Raw genomic sequence first — 14,587 nt, forward strand, 5'->3', positions numbered from 1 at the left:
TTCGCTCCTCCACTGCCTCCGGTTCATGATTCTTGGCCCCTCCACTGCCTCCGGTCTATGATTCTCGGCCCCTCCACTGCCTCCGGTCCATGATTCTCAGCCCCTCCACTGCCTCCAGTCTGTGATTCCCTGGCTCCTCTGCTGCCTCTGGTCTATGATTTCCCTGGTCCCTCCACTGCCTCCGGTCTGTGATACCAGACCCCTCCACTGCCTCCGGACTATGATTTGTGGCCCCTCCACTGCCTCTGGTCTGTGATTCCCAGCACCCTTCACTGCCTCTGGTCTATAATTTATAGCCCCTTCGTTGCCTCCGGTCTGTGATTCCCCGGCCCCTCCACATGCCTTAGGTCATTGATTCTCTGGCCCCGCCACTGCCTCCGGTCTGTGATTCCCTGGCCCCTTCGTTTCCTCCGGTCTGTGATTCCCCGGCCCCTCCACATGCCTTAGGTCATTGATTCTCTGGCCCCGCCACTGCCTCCGGTCTGTGATTCCCCGGCCCCTCCACATGCCTTAGGTCATTGATCCTCTGGCCCCGCCACTGCCTCCGGTCTGTGATTCCCTGGCCCCTTCGTTTCCTCCGGTCTGTGATTCCCCGGCCCCTCCACATGCCTTAGGTCATTGATTCTCTGGCCCCGCCACTGCCTCCGGTCTGTGATTCCCCGGCCCCTCCACATGCCTTAGGTCATTGATCCTCTGGCCCCGCCACTGCCTCCGGTCTGTGATTCCCTGGCCCCTTCATTTCCTCCGGTCTGTGATTCCCCGGCCCCTCCACATGCCTTAGGTCATTGATTCTCTGGCCCCGCCACTGCCTCCGGTCTGTGATTCCCCGGCCCCTCCACATGCCTTAGGTCATTGATCCTCTGGCCCCGCCACTGCCTCCGGTCTGTGATTCCCAGCTTCTGCACCTGCTTCTGGTCTGTGATTCCCCAGCCACTCAGCTGCCTCTGGTCTGTGATTCCCCAGCCTCTCCACATGCCTTAGGTCATTGGTTCCCAGGCCCCCTGCTGCCTTCGGTCTGTGATTCCCTTGGCCTTTTGTTGCCTCCGGTCTGTGATTCCCTTGGCCTTTTGTTGCCTCTGGTCTGTGATTCCCCAGCCCCTCCACATGCCTTAGGTCAGTGATTCCCAGACCCCTCTGCTGCCTCCGGTCTATGATTGCCAGCTTCTACATCTGCCTCCGGTCTGTGATTCCCCAGCCACTCCGCTGCCTCTGGCCTGTGATTCCAGCCCCTCTCTTCCTCCATTTTGTGATATCCAATCCCCGGTCTGCCTCCGGTCTGTAATTCTCCTGCCCTACTGTCTGTCTCCGGGCCTTGAATGAGAGATTTCTACTGAGATTTGCAACAGGGGAGGCAGGACAGTCACAGATTAGAGGCAAATGGAGGGGCAGGGGAATCATGAACTGGAGGCAGACGGAGGGGCCAGAGAATCACAAACTAGAGGCAGACGGAGGGGCCGCAGAATCACAAACAGGGAGGAGAAGACCAAGTGCACAGTCCGGCCCCTGTGCACCAAAATCTAATTAGCAGAAAATTTCAAATGGGAATTACGAAAAAGAACCACAAAGCAGATTTCTTCACCAAAGATATCAGTGTAATCAATAATACAGCACCAATATAACCATGTTTTTTCATTACAAAATGGTGCTGATGTAATGGTATGGGCGCCTAGATTCTTTTTGCAGAGTTTTCAAGGCTAAAACTGAGCAGAACCTCCAAATTTGTGACGAGTTTTGCATTTTTGAGAAGGGTTTGAAGACTTTCCACTTAGTTTCTGCTCCAAAACCTCGTAAAAAAATATCCTATTCACATACTCTTATAGGTTACTTGTTTGATACTTTTCCAACACTGATCCAATACTATGCTTTCAGGGTCATTCATCATTCATTTACTGCAACTTAAAAATTGCTACATATTAAAGTTAGTCCATGCAATAACTGAAAATTACTGCATCCAGCAGTAACAAGATATCACAGATCTAGGACCAGGCTTGGACTGGCCCACAGGAGAACAGTGGAATCCTCCGGTGGGCCACCACCCTCTTATATGAGCAGTGCTTGACACAATATACATGAATCACTATGTACAGACAGAGGCAGCATCTTATTCATCTAGCAATCTACCCAGTTCATTGTTATATACATTTGTGATTGAGGATAATGTCACATTTGCATGTGGCTGGAGTTGTTTACTGGTGGGCCCTTGGCACCCCAGTCCGACACTCATTGGCTAAGCTTCCTACAAAACAGAATCCCAACCTCCATCTCATGATGATCGACTGCAAAATATAATTGTTTCTTCTCGTAGTGTAAAGCTGCTGATACACATTCCATACCTGTTGGATGAACTCTCCTGTGGTTGAAAGCTCTTCCTAATGAACTTCCCATAAAAATGGTCATGGCGTAAAGGAGCATGGATATGGGGAGAGCGGAATAATCTATTGTCAGACCTTTTTGCAAATAGCTGATTTCCCAGGAAAAGAAAGGAATGGGCATGCTGAAACTACAACAGGTACGATCCTTTTGTTCCCCCAAAAACATATCCATAACAAATATTGGACGAATATTTCATCCACAATGGATGTATAGTCTGGCTCGCCACCTTAACCCCTTATATGTCTCTATACCTGAACCTAACAAATCTGTGAGTGGGACCATTATATATTTTATACTTTAGCTGTAGAAAAAAAATGACATGAATAGCACATGCAAAAGAGAAACATTGATCTTTACAAAACTGAACATGAGGTTCTTGGTTAACATTCTGATCAGAGTATACGAAGCCCACTGCCACGTCACAGCAACATAGTGGGTCCCCAACCTTAAAACTGCGACGCTGTGCGCTAAGCACCACCAAACAGATACCGCTCTAGCAGGGGGTGCGACCCAGGTACCCCACAGCACTCATGCCACAAGGCAAAGCCCCCATGCCTCCTGGACACAGAACCACAGCAACAATGGCCACCGCACTGCACCAACAGCGAGTGGAAGGAGCAAAAATAAACCTCACCTGTTGTATATTTTTCCTTTCGATCAATATATCAATTTTGGTCGGATGTATGATCCAAGACTTTTTTCTATAGTTATGTATTATTTATGTTATGCATCTTTTATAATGTTCAATGTTTCATGTTACTACTTTCCTTCTATAACAATAAAACTGAATATTCCTTAAAAGTAGCCATTTCTAGTTCTCATGTAACCCCTTTAAATGAGTTGAAAAATTGGACTGAATTGGTCAGTCATGAGATAACTTAATTACCAGAGGTAATAATCTAGGTATTCGATTAAAGGTTTTATCCAGGACTATATAATTTTTTACTACAAGCCTAAGATCTAACAGGCCGTTATGGATCTCTGCCATCACAGGGCAATCGCAGATCGCTCCTGCTGGCAATTCAGTGGCTTCTTGACAGAGCAGTGGATTCTCGTCTTCTCTGCTCTGCTGACTGCTGTCATGCTGATTGACAACTGGCTCCCTGCTGACTAACTGAGAGAAGCCAGCTGTCAATCAGCATGACGGCTGTCACACCCCATCAACAGAGCAGCCCGGAAGAGGAAGAGCTGCCCTGTTGAGGTGGAGCAGCTGAATCGCCGGCAGGAGCGGTCAGTGACCACTCTGAGCCAGCGCCGGCTAAAAAAGAGTAGCCTCTATTAGCTACCATATATAATAGCCCTGGACAACCTCTTTTAGAAGAAACTGGAGAATAATGGAGAACTTCAAGAACTTTACTCTAGGTACTTTTTTGTGGATTTGTGACGTATCTTCTCAAATGTGGGGCTTATATTCCACCGACAAGACATACGGCTACTGTAATCGTTCATGGTTTTGCGGTGGACATGAATCTTAAACATTTCCGAGTTAAGATTTTAAAATCTCTACTTAATCCATCTTGAATAATGAGCGGCCACAAACACAAATGGCTTCCAGCCGCTGACCTCTTGGACCAGTCTTCACACCTCCATGCTATATCTTAATCGATTACGTTCACACAGGGAAACATTCATCCATCTCCGTTGTATTGTCTCCGCTCCATTACCCCATTCACGATACAAGGTTGTTTTCTAAATACCGTCCATGAGTGATCTGCAGAGCATCGCCCCATCACGAGGGTCAATTCCAGGCTCTTTCTGGGCTAGGAGTCTAGCAATGAAGCTTGGCTTGAGTCTATCTAAACCAATATTTTCCCTGCCAGAGACTTGCAGAAAATTGCTGTACATCTGTTATTATACAGAACAATCACACACACACAAATCGAGTTTTGTTTATTGCTTTTGAAGACCAGAAAGAATAACCCACATTTCTGAGCGCTGGGACATTCCCTCCCCTGACTCGCGTCCTATCAAAGACAAGAAGCAGAATGAACGCCAAGTCTACCCGGGAAGCCGGTCCGCACGGTTCCAGTTCACAGCATAATATTTATTCCAACTTTAAGAGCCTGCAGTTAACACAAAAATAAATCTGCAAAGGCAAGAAAAGGAGCTTGTAACTATATTATTGTATGCTCTTAATCTACTCTCGGAATTAATGAACTGAGGACAAAGGGAAGGAGGGAAAAAGACAGAGCCGGTGGAGGGCAATTTCTAGACATTGTTCCATCAATGATCCTAAAATAAAAGATTTATTAATAGACTGTATAAAGGCAGGACAAAAGAAGTCCATAACTGAAGATAAGGAAGGTTCTGCTTTGGCGGAGGCAGGTGACAAGGATTAGAGTTAACAAACGGATTCACTGTACAGTAAGTCCCAGCTACAATTACAGGAACCCATTCAATAGAATAACTTAGGTATGTTATTATCAAATGAATATGGCACCTCTGGTTCTAGATATGTGGAAAGATGGACAAGTCGGTGAATAAAATAAATTCTGAGTTAGGATTATGTAACAGGCTTACTGCAATTGAAAGATATGGGATAGGTAGATACTATAGATAGATAAGAGATAGATATTAGATATATTGACGGATGGATAGATAGATAAGAGATAAATAATAGATATTAGATGATAGTTATTATAGATAGATACTATTGCTAATAGTTAGATACTAGGTGGACAGATATTAGATATAGGGATAATATAGATAATAGATATTAGATACATAGATATCAGATAGATAGATAAGAGATAGATATTAGATTGATAGATATTAGATATATTGACGGATGGATAGATAGATAAGAGATAAATAATAGATATTAGATGATCGTTAGATACTAGATGGACAGATATTAGATATAGGGATGATATAGATGTATATTAGATACATAGATATCAGATAGATGGATAATAGACACTTTAGATAGATAAGAGATAAATAATAGATATTAGATGATAGTTATTATAGATAGATACTATTGATAGATAATATCTAGATATTAGATATAGGGATCATATAGATGGATATTAGATACATAGATATCAGATGGATATTAGATTGCTACATATTAGATATATAGATGATTGATAGAGTAGAGAAAAGGGGCCAAAAAGAAAAGAATTATTATGTAAAAATTGGACGATGTCTCCTTTTTCTTTACTCTATTGAAAGACAACTTGGGTAGATGTCTTGGAGACTTGGCACCCAAAAAGGAGTAATCTGGTGCTGCTTTGCTGCATTTTTAGTGTTTAGATATGAGAGAGAGAGAGAGATTAGATAGAGATAGGAGAGAGAACTGTAGATGGGTATGAGAGATAGATATAGATAATAGGCAGATATGTCTATTATCTATGTCTATGTGGAGAGATTCTGTAGATAGACAGGCAGGTATATGAACAGGTGGAACACATTGTGGTATCAGTATACGTCTGTCTAATGGCAAACGCCATCTGTATAAATGGGTAGATATGAAAAAAGCTGTAATACTTCCAAAAGTAAACATTTCATAATGAAACATTCTGTCTACGAGACATTTACTTTGCTAGCCTAGGTTCTGAAAACCATGAAGAATTGATACAGAAAGTCGCATAACATCATGGCATAATGACACAATACATCTTTACCACCATAAACCTGAAATATAACTTTAGTAAAGTTTGGTTGTAACATTGAAGAATATGTAAACTGTAGTGAACCACCTAATGCCTATAGCAGGATTGATTGCACATAAATGTTGAAGTACTCTTGAAATATATCTCCTGTCGTCCTCCATATACCACACATGTGATATATCCGTATATAAGCCAGTTTTCTAAAAATACCCTTACACCACCAATAAAGTAAATCACATGTTTCATTACAAAAGTAAAAAAAACTGACCAACACCTCAAGCAGAATAAGGCAAGTGTGAACAGGTGAAAGCCGTCACGACTATTCAATATAACCAAGAAAATACAGCTGCACTCTGAAATGCTATAATATGTAAACATTGAATATATTGATTTGGAGCTGCATTACTGCTATAAAAAATGTTAAAAAATGTAGTGCGCAAATTGGCAAATTCATGGCAAAGCATACCCTTTGATGTGACCCTAACAATTCATGAGAGCCCAACAGCCAAGGCAAGGTGTACCCATTTGAAGGAATCCTAGTAATTCATGAGAGCCCATCAGCCACAGCAAGACCTACCCCTTTCATGGGACCCTGATAATTCATGAGAGCCCATCAGCCACAGCAAGACATACCCCTCTCATGGGACCCTGATAGTTCATGAGAGCCCATCAGCCACAGCAAGACATACCCCTTTCATGGGACCCTGATAATTCATGAGAGCCCATCAGCCACAGCAAGACATACCCCTTTCATGGGACCCTGATAATTCATGAGAGCCCATCAGCCACAGCAAGACATACCCCTTTCATGGGACCCTGATAATTCATGAGAGCCCATCAGCTACAGCAAGACATACACCTTTCATGGGACCCTGATAGTTCATGAGAGCCCATCAGCCACAGCAAGACATACCCCTTTCATGGGACCCTGATAGTTCATGAGAGCCCATCAGCCACAGCAAGGTGTACCCCTTTGATGGAACCCTAGCAATTCATGAGAGCCCAACAGCCACAAGGCATACACTTCTGTTGGGACTCTAACAATTCATGAAAGCCCATCAGCCATGCCAAGGTAGGACCCTAACCTTCATATGCCTCCCCGAGGCTACAAATTTACGGGCAGACAGGATCCAGTTCTGATTAGACATGAGTCTAGTAGCATGTTGGACCAGCTATATTTATCAAATCTATCAAGAAATTCCAATGGAATTGCAACCAAACACCAACATTCCGTAACACCAACAAGTACCTAACACCACGTTCCAGAAATCCTGTGAAATCCTTTACCTCTAAGCACTTGAAGATGTATGTAATCTTAATATTACTGAAAGTCTCTGGCGTTCTCTTCTGTAATTAGTCAGGAGAGGTTCTTAGTGGTTCCCCGCTGTTTCCTTCAAAAGTGTAGCAATGGAAGAGAAGGGTGCAGAATGAACGATGAGAAGACTCGGAGGTCTCTCTCCATGGTAGAACAACTCCAAACATTCACAAATGCTTCATCCACCGACCCCATCACGGATACAAAGTAACCTTCAAAACTAGTGAAACGCCAAGTATGTCAACGTAATGAAAAGGCCTGAAAGATGACCTGATGAATATTCATTTGTGCAATCGCTGCCTCCAAAGCCAAGTCCTAGCAGCGCCCAGAGCCAGCTCGCTGCCATTTAGAAGAAATTAAAGATGAGTCCAACCTCAGTATCAATGGACTGTAGCAAACACTTGCTTTGCCCATGGAATAATATAGCCCTCAGTATGAGTGCATGCTTGCGTTACCATGCCCTAACTTTGGAGCAGGTGACCTATGTATTGTGTTACTCATCCTGAGCCCATACAGATACCCTATAACACTGTCACGGACCCCTCTCCGCCTTCCACCACTTTATAAGACCACTAAACCTGGTGAAAGCCAAGGACCTACAGTGCAGAGCAGTTTCTCCTGCCTCTCTATCAGAACAGCATTTTGCACAAGATTGGATCAATATTAAACACTCCTTGGGCTGCGGCTGCTACCTCTATATTACCTCTATATTACCTCTATATTATCTCTATATTATCTCTATATTACCTCTATATTATCTCTATATTATCTCTATATTACCTCTATATTATCTCTATATTATCTCTATATTATCTCTATATTATCTCTATATTACCTCTATATTACCTCTATATTACCTCTATATTATCTCTATATTATCTCTATATTATCTCTATATTATCTCTATATTACCTCTATATTACCTCTATATTATCTCTATATTATCTCTATATTATCTCTATATTATCTCTATATTATCTCTATATTACCTCTATATTATCTCTATATTATCTCTATATTACCTCTATATTATCTCTATATTATCTCTATATTACCTCTATATTACCTCTATATTACCTCTATATTACCTCTATATTACCTCTATATTATCTCTATATTATCCTTCCTTTCTGATAGAAACTTAAGCACTGTGTATCTCAGTGTGTTACTAATGTCTGGAGTTATAGGTAAGGCAATCAGCCCTGTGGATGGTTTCCCTACAAATGTGAAATGTAAATATTATTAGAAAAGTAACAATAACATTGATCTGATGGTGTGATACAATGTGGCTGCTGCCTGCTTAACTCTTCCATTGCCGAACACCCTGGAATAGTCTCTCCTGCAGGTAAATTCTAAGAGGCAGAATATCATGATTTGCAGCATTAACAGCCACAGGATTGGGTCATCTCTAGATTTTCTGACTATAAAATGTATAAAATGTATCCCATAATTGCTACTTGGAAATGCAGGCTATATTGGCAGTGTAATTGGAAAGCACATAGTCTATACATAGTATACAGGGATCCATTCTGAGCTATGGGCAGTTTAGAGCAGAGCTGTCCAAGGTGCTGAAAATAGGAATCAGCTCAGCAAAGGCAAGATTCGGAAAACTCACCCAGGCTGGTGGGAAGGCTGAGCTGGGATGGAGGGAGCACTGGTTCTGGTTGGAGGGATGTTGGGCTTGTTCTGCAGCTTCAACACAATCCAGCAGTAATGGGGTCTTCAGTCCCCCACCTTCCTTGCAGGGGACAGCTGTAGGACTGGGTATCTGTTGCAGGCTTCCTCGGATCACACTGCCTTTAGTACACTGTGGCTGATCCTGCTGGGGTCTATTAGAGTGCAGGCAGCAGGCACTGTCATATTCCTTCTCCCTCTTAGCCCATCAGCTGTGCTCAGTCCACCATGGCCCCCTAGTGGACAGACTGGGATGTGTGTAGCTGGCAACAAAAAAAGAATCACTGACCCACACAGAATAAATGTATGTGCATATACTGCATGAACAAATGCTCATTTACTGCTTCTGATTCTACATCTTTTTAGAAATTCACATGACAACTTATTGCTTTACAGCAAAATATTTTCCCTCCTTAATACATTTATTTTTTGCTGCACTGACTTATTTCTCAGTATTGCACAGCAAAGTCATCAGTATGGGATCAGAATCTATTTCCACATATTAAAGGGAATTTTTCAACGTAGTTTTTGCTACCCTATCTGATGTAGGAGCAGAGACCCTGATTCTAGAGATGTGTCACTTACTGGGCTGCTTGCTGCAGCTTTGGTATAGTCACTGTTTGATCTGCTAGGTTCTGTATAACCCTGCCCACATCAGTGATTGGCAGCCTTCTGTGTACACTGTGCATAGGCAGAAAGCTGCTGATCAGTGGTCAACAAATTTATTACACAACTTGAGAGGGCCATATTAAAACATCAACATAATGGGACAAAATTACCAAAAGTTTCATAAATTGGTTAAATGTACGAGCTAATAAAACTAAATAGAGGATAAAGTGCAAAATATAAGTATAGATAGACCCTTTTTTCCCTTATAGCTCCTGATGACTGCAGGACATTTACACCAATGTTTTTCCATCATAAAATGCAGGTTTGTACATTCAGCTATTTGGATCCATTACAGTGAATTATTCTCCTCTTGGTTGATTGTGATTAATAAAAGGGTCTTGGAGATTTAGACCACATTGTTCTTTTGCTACAGGACTTAAAGTGGATCTGTCTCCAAGGTTTTGTCACTGAACCTGAAATTAGCATAAAATAGAGACACAGACCCTGAATGCAGTGATGTGGCACCTGCTTGGCTGCTTGCTGTAGTTTTTATAAAATCACAGTCTTATCACTAGAGGACTAATAAATCTGCTGCCATGTAGTCCTCCATGAGCTCTGTATAACCCAGCCTCCATAACTGATCGGCAATTTTCTGCCTATGCACAGAGTACACAGCTGCCAATCAGTGGCGTGTGTGGGGTTATACACAGCTCAGCATTTAGAGAACTGATACATCTACAACAGGTAAAATAGTGATTTTGTGAAAACTGCAGCAAACAGCCCAGTAAGTAACACATTGCTGGAATCAGGATCTCTTCCCCTACATTATGGTGCTTCCAGATGGGATAGCAAAAACCCGTTGGTTAGCCATACTGTAGATTATTTATGCTGTGGAGCATTGGTCTCCATTCTGAGAAGCTGTAGTTTTCCAGTAGCTATGGAACTATGGCAGGCTCATGGTCGTGGTTTTAGAAACAATCTCATATGAAGACAATTGGAAAAGCAGATGGAAAAAAGCCAGTGTGCTTAGTAAAAACCGATGTCCGCACAGGAAGGAAACCCAAGATCCTGAGTAGATACAAACAGTATTAAAAGAAAAAAAATCTGGGCATCTAATTTTAATTTCTTCCACGCACAAGGAATGGAAGCAATTGACAGGAACGTTCTACTCCCCACCAGAGTTCATTGCATGTCTTCACCTAGAGAGGGGTCAACAGGAGTTAAGACTGAGAATTGATCAGGCAGAAAGTGTTGTGTTCTACAGATAAGGACTATGGCGGTTCTGTGTTGCTTCCATTTACCCCATACGGAGTTCTATCATTTTTCTTTATAAAGTGGCTACTGGGCTGAAACATTTTAGATGGGAAAAAAAGTAAAATGACATTCTTACAATTCATAAATACAGAATATGTCCAGCTTAGCGGAACTTCCAGATATCCACTATATACTATTCTGTTCTTTTCAGAATTAAAAGGAAATTACTTTTTTTTCTAAATTATCCACAGTAGTTTAGTATGAATCATGTGTAAGTGTTCAGATAAGGTGAAGATCCACCTTGTAACCTCAGACTTGCTTACTAATTTTACAAAAATGTTATAAATCCATCCGAGCTCTCTGTTTTACTTTTTTTTTTACATATCATCAAATTATCTGCACATAGATTTATATAGAAAGACTTTGACTGTAGCTGGATGTTGTGTCTTGTACTATGTTGGGTGATGCGCCTTGTGCTGTGATGGGTGATGCGCCTTGTACTGTGTTGGCTGATGCGCCTTGTACTGTGTTGGCTGATGCGCCTTATACTATGTTGGGTGATGTGCCTTGTACTGTGTTGGGTGATGCGCCTTGTACTGTGTTGGGTGATGTGCCTTGTGCTGTGTTGGGTGATGCGCCTTGTACTGTGTTGGGTGATGTGCCTTGTGCTGTGTTGGGTGATGCGCCTTGTACTGTGTTGGGTGATGCGCCTTGTACTGTGTTGGGTGATGCGCCTTGTACTGTGTTGGGTGATGCGCCTTGTACTGTGTTGGGTGATGCGCCTTGTACTGTGTTGGGTGATGCGCCTTGTACTGTGTTGGGTGATGCGCCTTTTTCTGTGTTGGGTGATGCGCCTTGTACTGTGTTGGGTGATGCGCCTTTTTCTGTGTTGGGTGATGCGCCTTGTACTGTGTTGGGTGATACGCCTTGTACTGTGTTGGGTGATGCGCCTTGTACTGTGTTAGATGATGCGCCTTGAATTGTTTTGGGTGATGTGCCTTCTACTGTGTTGGGTGATGTGCCTTGTGCTGTTTTGGGTGATGTGCCTTCTACTGTGTTGGGTGATGTGCCTTGTGCTGTTTTGGGTGATGTGCCTTCTACTGTGTTGGGTGATGTGCCTTGTGCTGTGTTGGGTGATGCGCCTTGTTCTGCGTTGGGTGATGCATCTTGTACTGTGCTGGGTGATGCGCCTTGTACTATGTTGGGTGATGTGCCTTGTACTATGTTGGGTGATGCGCCTTGTACTGTGTTGGGTGATGCGTCTTGTACTGTGTTGGGTGATGCGCCTTGTACTGTGTTGGGTGATGTGCCTTGTTCTGTGTTGGGTGATGCGTCTTGTACTGTGTTGGGTGATGCGCCTTGTCCTGTGTTGGGTGATGCGTCTTGTACTGTGTTGGGTGATACGCCTTGTACTGTGTTGGGTGATGCGCCTTGTACTGTGTTGGATGATGCGCCTTGAATTGTTTTGGGTGATGTGCCTTCTACTGTGTTGGGTGATGTGCCTTGTGCTGTTTTGGGTGATGTGCCTTCTACTGTGTTGGGTGATGTGCCTTGTGCTGTTTTGGGTGATATGCCTTCTACTGTGTTGGGTGATGTGCCTTGTGCTGTGTTGGGTGATGCGCCTTGTTCTGCGTTGGGTGATGCATCTTGTACTGTGCTGGGTGATGCGCCTTGTACTATGTTGGGTGATGTGCCTTGTACTATGTTGGGTGATGCGCCTTGTACTGTGTTGGGTGATGCGTCTTGTACTGTGTTGGGTGATGTGCCTTGTGCTGTGTTGGGTGATGCGCCTTGTACTGTGTTGGGTGATGCGTCTTGTACTGTGTTGGGTGATGTGCCTTGTGCTGTGTTGGGTGATGCGCCTTGTTCTGCGTTGGGTGATGCGTCTTGTACTGTGTTGGGTGATGCGCCTTGTACTATGTTGGGTGATGCGCCTTGTACTGTGTTGGGTGATGCGCCTTGTACTGTGTTGGGTGATGCGCCTTGTACTGTGTTGGGTGATGTGCCTTGTTCTGTGTTGGGTGATGCGTCTTGTACTGTGTTGGGTGATGTGCCTTGTACTGTGTTGGGTGATGCACCTCTATACGGCTCTCCTTAGAAAGTTGGAGACTTCTATGTATGGACCCATAGACTTTAAGCCCATCTACTCGATCCGGCAGCAAGCAGAGCTGATCTCCATTAAAAGGGTTATTCCCATCATTAATAGATATTGTTGGACAGTGCTTATAAATACAAGTAATTTTGTAATTTACTGCTTATTAAAATTGTCAACTGTTCTTGAAATATTAACACTTTTTCTTTTGCTTATGCTGGTTGCCTTGGAGACTGACCACCTCTGCTAGACAGCAGAACATGGGCAGTATTTACAAATCTCTTTTCTATTGATCTTATAACATTGTTAGGAATCTGGGTCTGGATCGCTAGTGTTATTATCTTCTAATCCCGGCCAACCTCAGCGCAGTGCTAACAAAATAGGCATCAGTGGTGGTCGGTGATCTTCTGGGCTATGAGCTGAAAACAAAAGAAAATGTTAATATCCCAAGAACGGCTGCAAATGTTAAATAGCAGTAAATTGCCAAAGTGCTCGGTTTTACAAGCACTATCCATCAATATCTGTTTATGAAGGTAAGTATAACCCTTGAAGGAGCACAGCACTTGGCTAAACACATCCGCTTCTTAATTTCTGCATTCAATAGGGGTCTCAGCATCCAGGCCCTCCCAAAATAAATACTTCTGGCATGTAAAACGTGGTAAGGAATGGTATTTTATCCTTGAGTCTTGCAGGGTATTTTGAACTCTACATCAGAAAAATAAAACTCTGCTATAAAGATATATTAGGAAATTAACCCTTATCACATTTCGGACAATGTAAAACATTTAAATCTCCAAATGTTAAAATGTGGCTCTGCAAAAAAAATAAAAAAACAGTAAACTTGATTTGTACAGATGTGTCCATCCTTGCCTTCCCTCTTGCCTTGACATACTCCAAGGTGAGCGTCACCCGATAACCAGCTTTGCATAGAAATATCATTTTGTGTTACTCTGTCGGGAGATATTTATGACGTAAGTCTCCACATGTGGCCACCCACTGGTTATTATGTGTATTGCAGCCTGTCAAGGGATTTTTTTTAGCATATTGCAAAAATGTATTGAATTTGTATCATGAGAAATTGAAGTACTTACTAAAATTTGTGAAAGGGTAGGAGTGGAAACAATTGTATGATCCCCATAAGTAACTTATATAAACTTTATGTAAACGATTGGTAAAGTGAATGTACAGCGATTTCTAAGTTACTTCTGTTATTAGACCAAAGCAATTCCCTTCCGATTAGGAACGATCTGGGGGCATAACTAAAGCCTCATGGGTCCTGGTGAATTTTATTTAACTCCTTCATGATGAATAAAGCAGTTACTATTAGAATAACTGTTGGTCTATTAAAAGCCAGAGGGTTAATGTCTATATACGTAGTTGTCTAATGTAGTGAAAGTGTTAATATCGTTTTACCTGGTGGTCTAGGATAGCGAAGGACGTAATGTCAAATCCAAAGTGGTGTTAGGCAATGAAGGGGTTGATGTAAGGATTCCCGGTGGTCAAGGGCAGTGAATTAGTTAATGGCAATGTCTAAGACAGTGATGGGTATGATTTCAGTATCCGTGGTGGTCTCGGCGATGGAGGGGTTAATGTAAAGATTCCTTAGGTCTAGGGTCTGCGATGAGGTTAATTTCAATATATCTGACGGTCTAGAAC

At 42.7% G+C, this 14,587-nt stretch overlaps 1 protein-coding gene across 2 annotated transcripts in view; it reads right to left on the minus strand.

The window, feature by feature from the left end:
- The window catches only part of TNR (tenascin R), a 492,944-nt gene extending 483,748 nt beyond the window's left edge, over positions 1–9,196 (minus strand). The window contains exon 1 of one of the 2 annotated variants that reach the window (XM_077278440.1): positions 8,918–9,196. The gene's annotated coding sequence lies outside the window, so the exon portion shown is untranslated. Of the gene's footprint in view, positions 1–7,274; positions 7,357–8,917 lie in introns of those variants that run through there. The other variant, XM_077278441.1, reaches the window with a different exon arrangement.
- Between the last annotated feature and the right edge of the window lie 5,391 nt (positions 9,197–14,587).

Source organism: Ranitomeya variabilis, chromosome 8 (genome assembly GCF_051348905.1).
Source record: "Ranitomeya variabilis isolate aRanVar5 chromosome 8, aRanVar5.hap1, whole genome shotgun sequence".
NCBI classification, from domain to species: Eukaryota; Metazoa; Chordata; class Amphibia; order Anura; family Dendrobatidae; genus Ranitomeya; species Ranitomeya variabilis.